This window comes from Arachis ipaensis, chromosome B5, assembly GCF_059453495.1.
Source record: "Arachis ipaensis isolate K30076 ecotype BB chromosome B5, ASM5945349v1, whole genome shotgun sequence".
NCBI classification, from domain to species: Eukaryota; Viridiplantae; Streptophyta; class Magnoliopsida; order Fabales; family Fabaceae; genus Arachis; species Arachis ipaensis.
Window position 1 is genome coordinate 140304471 of NC_142440.1, and position 10909 is coordinate 140315379.

General features: G+C 35.1%; 1 pseudogene; it reads left to right on the forward strand.

Moving 5' to 3' along the window:
- The first annotated feature begins 6932 nt into the window (after positions 1 to 6932).
- On the forward strand, positions 6933 to 7971 carry LOC107641108 (uncharacterized; annotated as a pseudogene).
- The last annotated feature ends 2938 nt before the right edge of the window (positions 7972 to 10909 follow it).

Sequence of the window (10909 nt, forward strand, 5' to 3'; positions counted from 1 at the left end):
TACCCTTCCCAACGTGTGTGTGCACATAGGTTGTAAATCTTCATTGGTTATGTGCACGCACAGGTTGTGCTAGCGCCCTCAACCGGAGGCCTTCCCCTGTGTATGCGCACAGGTTCGAAAAATCACAGGGGTGTGCGTGCGCACAAAGCTGTGCGTGCGCACATACCAAAAATCACAAAATTCTATAACATTACAGATTTTTCAGATTTTGACACCAAACTTTCCACATTCATATCTTTTTCTACCGAATTCAGATTTCCACAAAATTTAAACCATTTTAAAGCTTGTTCAATTTCCTTTCATTTGATATAAAATACATTGAATTTCAAGCACGGTAGTTCAAGATATGATTCATAGAAGTTTACCAAATTTTCAGTTTTACCAAAAATTCACAAATTATCAATTTCCCAATTTTCACAACTTAAACCAACCAAAACCACATTAACTCTATCCCACATCAAATCTTACCATTTGCCGTACCTCAATTCACCCCTCCACCTTATGAGATCATCAATTCTCATTATCAAATACATGGTAATATATTCATATTTCCACCAACACATTAATCAAATATCATTTCACCCTTACCAACCATCATTATAATCAATTTCAATCTCAATCTCCAATATCAAGCTACCAACATCAACATTGCAATTTATCAACATTCCAAATCATCAAATCATCATACATTATCATACAACACTTTCATCAACATAGCCAAAGCTCATCAATTTATCATTCATCATTCATCATATCTCAACAAACCAAATAACCAATACAATCCAATCCTATCCTATGGGTCAATAGCCTAAGTGTCCAGAAATATTGTATACTACATAGAGGAAACCGAAACCATACCTTGGCCGATTCTCAATATGTACTAAAACCCCAATTGAGCACAAGTTGAGCTTTCAACCACAATCCAAGTCACCAATCAACTCCAATCAAGCACCAACAATCACCAACAACCTCCAAAATTACCAATAATCACAACTTCAAGCTATAACACACATAATTTACAATAATTCAACCTAGGGTTCATCAAATCCACAAAACCACAAGAGAGTTGATTTGCTCACCTTACCCAAGGTTGATTGAGTGCAAACCCAATAGGAATCAAATGCTAGAGTGTACCTAAATACCTAAAATCACAACATTTCAATTAATCCAAAGCCCTAAATTTTCAAAATTTTGGAAGGGAAAACTGAGAAGGATTTCGTGATTACCTTACCAGTTTCTTGGGCAGATTTTGTAGAGCTCTTCGCGAGGAACGCGTGGCCGCAAATGGTGCGGCGATCGGAGCTCCGTAGCTTAAGTTATGAGCTTAGGAAGTTCTATGTGAATAGTAACAATGGAGTCTCCTCTCCTTCTTCTCTTATCAGCTGGTGGTGTTGTGTTTAAGTATGTTGTTGCTGAATGGGTTCATTAAATAAACCTATTTATATATTGGGCTTGGGCCCAACTTGGGTCCGATCTAACCCGTTAGCGTTTTTAGCTTGTTCGGCCCAATTTTGGACCAAACCTTTAAAATTAACGCCTGGTTTTTTATTTCTAATATTTTTCTAAGATTTTTTTATTGTTTTCACTTTTTCTCACTCAGTACCGGGCAGACTTGAACTGGTTCGACTGCCGATTCGCGATTTTTCTCGGTTTTTCGCAAAAAAATACATTTTCTGACTCAGAAAAATCTACTGAGTCCAAAAATCATATTTAAATCTTCAAATTCTCATTCTAAATTGTCAGATCCTATTTTGGGTAATTTAATTATCTAATTAGGCGGTTAATTAGTCGTGATTCTTACAATATACAATAAAGGATATTTTAAAAAATAACTAAATCAGTTTCATATCTCTATTATATATAATAGATTCTAAATAAATATATAAATATAATTTATTTAAAGCTTCTAGATAAAATATATAATAATTAACAATCAAAATAACAGCTGCAATGTTGGCTTGATGGAACAACCATGGTCCATGGGGGTAAAAGTCCTTTCTTATATCCTCCCCCAATTCAGATTTGGAATAAAATAGTATTCCCTAGCCTATGCCACTATCATCTAATCATCCCATGAATCTGATGAATAAATTCAGAAACATAACATTGAATTTGTGAAGGAATGTACTATATCTATGGGAGTTGGTTATAGTTAATATTTTGGTATTTTGTATTATTTGATAGTACTCAATGAATTCATTCTTTTCCAATTTTCACCATAAGGGCATTGAGATTTTATACCATCTTAATTACCTTTTTAAGTTTGAATTCTGAGTTTTCAACCGTTTCTAAAATTAAATAAATATGTAAAATATCTAAAATTAAATAGTTCAATGTGGTGGTGGTAGTGGTGAGATTGAATTGAGTGAGCGAAGTATTGGTTACTTGGAGGTTGGAATTTGACACTTGATGGGGATATGATTATCCAAAATAGGAATATGGATAGAATGAAGCACAAAAATAAGGTGTAAAATGTGACAAAGATGCAGCAAAAACTGCACCTGAATGATCTCAAACACATGTTGATGATGGTGATTTGTGATAGGTAATAACAATGATTGATAATTAATTATGAATGTGGTGTAACATTTTAGTCTATATATATTTGTAGAGGGTACCCTAGCTTATGATTGCATGTGTTGAATATGGTGTGTAATTTCTTGAGATTTTTCTAGGGGATTTCCTTGTAAGAAGCATTGACTTTTGATAACCGAGTAAGGAACTCTTATTTTCAATGGGTTTGCCCATCAGGAAAGCTCTGCTCAAAGTAGAACAAGAGTATGAATAGTTATACTTAGTCATAATTAAATATTCATATGTAATTAGTATAAATAATATATATTTATTTAGCAATATGTCTATTAATTAATTTGGATTGGTCAAGTGATCAGCTTATTTGTTCATTTAAATAAGTGTCAGTGAAGAAGAGAGAAAATTTGAAAATTAAGAAAAGGTTAAACTGAAAAATTAAAGACTTAGTATGTACAAATTATTAATTTAGGGGTCATTGTCCCTTCCCATTAACGTAGCTCTGTCACGGCTAGAGAAAGACTTTTAAATGTCAAATAACTTTTTTATTTATAAATTATATACAACAAAGGATATTTTAAAAAATAACTAAATCGATATCTCTATGGCAAAGGCTATGGTATGGAGCACTGAGAATATCTAGAGGTATGGATACCATGTGTATGCACCTATTGGACGACATCTGTGGTGTCAGATATCAGTGCTCCTGACACAAGATGGAAAGAGAAAGGCTTTTGCAGATGTGGGTCATGAAGGGGTTCAGATGCCTCAGATAATTAGTTATTAAGTATCGTTGGTAATGGAATAATAATGTTAAACAATTTTTTGGAAGAACATAGATGGTGGGCCAACAGAATTTTTCGGCAGTGTTGGGCTATGCAAGTTGGGCCTTAATATTGAGTTAATGAAAAACGCCGGTTTTTAATTTGTTAAAAAAAAGGTAACAGATCCAAGTCATTCCCAACCCCCCCCCCCCCGTGACCCTAATCACCCACCCTCTTCCCCCAACCCTTAATTCCTTCATGTACTGGAGAACGCAGAATGAAAGTAACCGTAGCCGCCTAGCCCTCCGCCTAGCCCTTCCATCGTCGCCGCGTAACCCAGGTCGTCAGGGCCATCGCCAGTCTGAGGTCCTCAGCACCGCCCGTTCTGCCTCCATCATCGCCGCCTAACCCAGCTTCTCCAGCGTCGCCGCCTAACCCAGTAACTCGGCAGATTCTCTTCGGCCCTTCATCTACGCTGGCTTCTCGGCACGGACCCAGGTTAGTGGCTTCTGGTCTTCATCTTCACGGAGGTTTTGGTCTTCTTCTTAAATTTTTGTTCCATTTTTCTCCAAGTCTGCTTCGGTCTTGCTATGCATGTTGGTTCTGAAGTTTGGTTCTTCTATTCTTCTTATTTGATCTTCGGTCTCGGTTTGAAGTTTGATTCTGTCTTGTATTTGCCAATTTGGATGTATGGTTCTGAATGCTCTGTCACTTTGTAGAAATTTGTGTGTATGGTTGCAAATGGTGGAAACTTATTCTGTTAGGCAGAATTTACTGTGTATCGTTGCTAATGGTAGAAACTTAGCTAATGGTGGAAATTTGTACATTGTTAAAGGCTTTAGGCAGGATTTGAATGTGTCTGAAGTACTTGGATTATTGAAATTGAATGTCTCTGAACTCTGAAGTAGTGATTTGTGATTTTGAATATCTCTGATTACTTGATTATTGATTTGTGTTTTGAATTCGAAATTTGTGATCAATGATAACTGATTTGTTCTGCTGCTGTTTCCGTTTTTTTTCTCATTAAACTCATAAGCATTGAAGGGTCCTGTTTTTCCTCAAATTAATTTTGGTTCATGTGATTTAAATATCACACAATTTAAAATTATATATATTAATTATTTGATTTAATTTTTATGATATATAAATTTAAGGAATAAATTAAAATAAAATAATTTATTACTTATTTAAATTGAATACAAGAAATATAAATTAATTTATTTAAAAATTTACTATTTTCTAATCTTCTATAAATAAAAATGAGAAAACAAATTTATAAAAATAATATTTTTATCATTTTTGCTATTTTAATTTTATTTTCTTTGCTTTTTCTTATGTATAATGTTATTTTATATTAATTTTGTTTATTTAATAATAAAATATATTCATATTAATTATATCATATAATAATATATTTTTTCCTATATTAATCGAAGAATTTCAATAATTATCAACTACATCTAATAGAATGACTGAGAAATGAAAACTACGAGAAGTTAAACCCAGGTTCAAAATGCTGAAACAAGAAAAAAAAACAGTCGATATATGATTACAGAAAAATGTATAATAACGACAAAATATACTAAAATTGGATTTTTTCTCCAACTAATAAAAGTGAGGTGTTAATTTTTCTGTAAAATGAAATCACTGTTCTCTTTTCTAAATTTATTTTACAAAAATATATTTATTATAATTATATTACAATTAAAATTTAATGAATAATGCATGATTATACTAATTTAGAGAAATATTTTTATTATAATTATATAAAATTAATATTTAATACATTTTTTTTTACCAAAGATATGAGACTCGAACCCGCAACCTCTTAATTGAGTATGGGGAGACTATGCCATTTGAGCTATTACTCATTGGCTTAATATTTAATACATTATCAACTAATAAAAGTGAGGTGTCAATTATTCATGAATTCATTTTTCCTCCAAAATGAAAGCACTATTCTCTCTTCTAAATTTATTTTAGAAAAATATCTTTATTATAATTAAGTTACAATATTACAATTAGCCTTTAATGAATAATACATAAACACGTGTGTAGAATAACTTTTAAGAATGAGCCATGTATAGTAAATACGCTCCATGATTGTAAAATTGTATACTAACATTGATATAATATTATTTCAGGTATATATTTTGCAGGCATCAAGGAAAAGTGTTGAGTTATTTTTTAGTAGATTTAAATTATGTATTGTTCATTAGCGAATTTTGTACATTAGAATTCTCTAACAATTTATTATTTATTTTGAGCTAATTTTGATATGTTCTTACTTGACAGTAAAATATATAAGAATTTGTTGGTGAGTCTAAATATTATTACGTTGTTTATGATCAAATTGAGTATATATGTTTAATTTATTGAAGAAAGTAGATTACTAAAACCAATTAATAACTATTTTAGAGTTAATATATTTAACACTAGATTAAGAAAAAATAAATAATACATAACATGTTATATTTTTATTAATCAAATTATTATAATTTAATTTAATCTTAACAAAATAATTTAAAATTATAATTTCAATCTTATCATACACGGATTAATACACTTGTTTATATAATAAAATAGAATAAATTATTGGCTTCTTAAAATTAATTAACGATAGCCTTTTAATTCATTTACATCTTAAAAAGCATGATCCATAATTCAATATAGCTAAAACAATAAAAAAGCTAAGATAGAAAACGGAATGCATATTTTATATGGCGCTACTATAACTTGAATTTTTTTTTTAATACCTTCAGTAGCGTTAGCTTTTTGTTTGGACGCTCGTGGGTTTTATTCTCGGTTAACCCAGTATTTTTTTTCCCTTTCGTAGATCACATGTTTTCAGGCTTTCTTACATTTTATTGGACATCCAAACTCTAACCAATTACAAAAAATAAAAAAAAATTCTATGTGTATTTCTTTGGTCCATCTCTCAAAAAAGATAAACTACATCATTAAATTAACCACTTCTCTTTATTTCGGTAATGTCACTTGAAACGAATTCCAACACACTGCATCCGACTGCCACTGTCAGTCGCTTTATATAAGACCCAGAACTTTTAAAAAAGTCTTATCATGATCAAGTCTCAAATTATATAGTTATTTATAACCTTAATTTCAGAAATTATTATATTAAAGATAATTAAGGCAAGTTTTGATTTATTGGATTTGAGATAAGTTATGATTATTATCCAATTTTATAATTATTAGATTATTTTCTATATTTAAAGTATAAGGTTGATAGTTATGAAATAATAAGGATTTTATATGATTTGGATTAGATAATAAATATTTTAAATATTACTATTACTATTTTGGAAAAATGAAGACATTAATTATATTATTTCTAATTTTTAGATTTGGGCATTTTATTGAAAACAAATTGCAAAAATGAGGAACAAATAGTATTTTCTATATATAACTAGGGTTGGATTTAATTGAGTTTCAATTACTATGTTATTCCCAATTTTATACGAAATTACCATAATGCCCCTAACCCTAATTATTTTGAAAAAAAAGAAATGAAACCCTAAAACCCTACCCGGTAACCCGTTGCTCCCCCATGCCCCAGCAGCCACAACACACGGTTTCTTCCTCTCTTTCCATGAAAAAGGAAGGAGCAGAGGCAGAAAAATGAAATTGAGGGAGGAGGGGAGAGAGAGGAACGCCGTCGCACATCCAAGGGTGGAGATCGAGAGAGAGCAAGCCGTGCCACTGCCACCACGGGTTGCCGTCGCTAACGCTCAGCCGTCTCTGCCTTTTGTCGCGAAACAAGGAGCCCAGAGGAAAGAAAGGGGCGGCACCGCCGTCGCAGTTGCCGTCGCCCCTTGCTACTGCCACCTTCGCCGATCATCCTTGCGCAGCGTCACAAGCAGAACCGCGACCTGGAGAGAGCGCAAGCCATAGCCACCGATGGAGAAGGAGGAGCGCGCGCGGAGAAGGTGAAGCCACCGCTGTCGCCGGCACCCCCAGCCCGCGTCGCCGCCGAGCGCGCCGTAACCTCTGCCGCCGCCAATCTGATTTGCTCTGCCGCCGTGCCATTGAGGAGAAGACCGTCCAGTCACACCGAACAGGTGAGACAGAGAGATCTGCGGCTGAGCCGGGGTTCAGCCACCTTGTCCAGCCGCGCTTGCGTCACCGGTGCCGCCTTGATCGGAATTACCGCCGTCAAAAAGGGGTTTCAGGCCGCCGCGGGTGTCGCTGCCGGAGAAGAGAGCTGCATCTATGTGATTCTGACCGCCAGGGATGGTCTTGTGACTTCCGGGATTGCTGCCGGAGCTCCGGGCTGAGCTTCTGCCACTTGAGACCCTGCTGCCGTCGCCAGAAAACTCTGCCGGTAAGGATTTTTGAATTCGGTCTTCATTCGTTTAAGATTCTGGAAGCTTTAACGTCTCTGTATGTGGGTTCCAGGCGCCATTGCCGGAGTCCGGTCGCCGCTACTACTTGAGGTGGCTGCCGGGCTGCTGCGAAACCAGTTCAGAGATTGCCGCTGTTTTGGTTCAGCCGTTCCTTTGGTTCGGTAAGCGTTTCGATCTGAAAGCCCTCTAGTTACTGCTCTATTATACGTTGAGGAGTTGTAGCAATTGTTGTTATGAGAGTTAATCTCGGTTATTATATATTGTGATTAGAGTCGTTGTGGTTGCTGAGAAAACGGTTTGGAGCTGTGGTTTAGTAGCCGGGATTTTGATTGTTGATTTCGGGTCAAGGCGGAAAGGACTCTGTGATGCGTTTGAGTTATGGAATCTGCGTTTTGAGGTAGGGGCACTTTCCGAAAACTATAGTTTATTATTGGAATTATTACATATGGGTACTGATGTGAGATATTGTGTACTTGGTGATTGTATCTGCCTTATGTATCAATTGATTGACTCGAATGACTATGGATGTTGGTTTGGCTAAATTGTCGTGTGGTTTGTGAAATGTAATGTTTTGAAGCTGATTCTTTAAATATTTGAAATCTGAGTTTAATCCGTTGAGGATTGGTTTGAATTGAGTCAATTGTTTTGATGATGTGAAAGATAGAATACTCTTTGAAATTCAGCCTGGTTTGCTTTCACTGATTTGGTTTTGATAAATGATTTGTTGCTGAACCGATTCTTTAAAGCTTTGGAAATGAGTTAAATTGATTGATATTGAGTTGATTTCTGAAATAGTTTCCTTGAGAGATGCCACTGAGGCGACTGTTGGATTTAGCTTGCCTTTGAATTGATTTCTGGTTTTGGGCTGTTAAAAAGGAATGAGAATCGGTTTAGTTGGGACCCGAACCGGGTGGCAAAAGTCCAAGTTTTAGGGGAGGTGCTGCCGAAATTTCTACAAAATCCTACTCTTGTTTGTAAAGTTATTTAAAAAGGGTTGGATTTGAGAAATTGTATTAATTGATTTATTAAGAGAATATTTATGTTTTCAAGCTTAATTTATTTAATGAACTTTATGCGTTGAGTTCAGCTTATTTAGAAACGAACTATTTGTACAGTTTGAATCACTGAAGGAAAGAATGAGGCTCTAATATTGATTTCAATATAAAAAGGAGCTTTTAGTGATTTTAAAGGAATTTAGACTTTTGATTGAGTAATCAAGTTTGAGGCATTTTGGAAGAGTTAGAAAAATGGGTTCCAAAAAGAAACCTGAAAGTGGTTTGATTCAAATGAACCGGTTCCGTTTCAAATGAGTTGATTTTTGGACCGGGTTGGAACTTGTGATTTTGTATGATCGGTTTCATAATAAATTCAGTTTTATTTACTTGAACCGGGAATCTATGATTTTAAAAGTTTCAATGAATTTTAAGGAATTTATATAAGTTGACCTTCCCTAAAGACTTGGGACTCTGGCAAGAAACTTTTGTTATAAAATCCCATTGTTGGATGGGTGATTTTGGATGTTCCCAAAAAGAATCTTTAACTTTCCATGGTTTTGAAAGTTTTGGAAAGAGAATGCCGAGAGTGGCTTTGCTTTAAAAAGGAAACTCACTTTGAGTAAATTTGGCTTATGAGCCTGAGATGATTTAAAAATGATATCTTCAAAGTCAAGGCTAAAAAGAGTTGAAACTCTATTTCAAGTGAAATGATTTGGGGAAAAAGTGATTTATGGCTTAAATGCCGATTTTATGAATTTATGATGTTGAATGTGGAAGTGCTGTTTTGTTGTGAGCCGGAATGGCTATGTATGATTATAAATATTGGTTGGTTCTGGATTGAACCATGAGCCGGAATGGCTGTGTATGATATGAATATTGGCTGGTTCTGGACTGAACCGTGAGCCGGATGGCTGAGATGGATGTTGATCCATGGATGAGATTGAATGCATGTTTATGCTGAATCATTGATAAATGTGAATGTTGCACTTCCACTATCTGAGATACGAGTTTCCCTGGGTAGTAGCAGTGGCTAGCCACCACGTGCTCCAGGTTGAGACTTGATACTCTGTTGACCCTATGTCGTAAGTGTGGCCGGGCACTGTGAAAGTCCCGGATGAGCTCGCCCCCATAAATATTCACTAGTGATGGTGATGGATAAATATTCACCAGTGAGGGTGATAGATATGGATCATGATTATGATCAAGTTTATGATGAGTATAACTCGAGTTGGGGATGCACGACAGAGGGACAGTCCAATGGTTAGCTACCAGGACTTGTCGGGTTGGCTCTATAACCGACAGATGATATCATCAGCCACTAGGGACAGGCATGCATCATATGCATTTGTGTGACATTGGTTGGGTGTGCATATTATACTTGGTTTGCCTATGTGATTAATTGCTAACTGTTCTACTTGTAATAACTATTTGTTTGTGCTTGAACTTCCTATCTGTGTTTGCATCTGGGACTCTGTTGGATGGTGGTGATTGGTTGTTGGTTGGATTGTTTGGGCCTAGGGCCGTGGTTGGAAAGAGATGAACTGATGGTTGATTTCGGTTTTGTGTTTCTGGTTTGGAATAAATTATGAAAGGCTATTTTGGTTCCGCATAGATAAACCGTTTTGAAAGGCTTTTGAGTTTTTGAGAATTGAACAGTTTTTCTTTCTGAAAAGATTTCCGACTTTACTTTCATTGTAAACCGTTGTTTTTGAAAAGAGGCATAAGACGGTTATGAATCACTGGTGCGATTATCTTCATGTATCCTATTACAGTAATTCCCAAAAACCCTCTACTGAGAACCCTTTCGAGGATGATGTTCTCACCCCCCCTACATTTTTTCCCTTTCAGGATATGGGCGCAAAAGTTACGAAGAGCTTATTTAATTGTTGTTGTGATGCTCTATATTGTTTTAGTTATGGTTTATTGTACCCTCGCCTTTATCTTGATATAATCTGTAAGAGGGATAGAAATTGTATTGGATTATGTTTGTAATATTATTTATATATATGTATGTATATATATGGATGTACTCTTTATGAGTTTTTGTAAGTTGTATGGTATTTATGGATGTACGTTATCGAACGAAAGTATCTTTGGGAGCGGTATTGCGGTTTAAAGTTTTAAACAGGCTCATATTTTAGTATTAAATAGTATAAGTGTCGTCGTAATGTCCGAGCTATCAGAGTTACGCAGCTGGAAGCGTGAGCTTTGGTAGTTAGGGTGTTACACTTTAACTGCTGAACATTCACAACGCTGC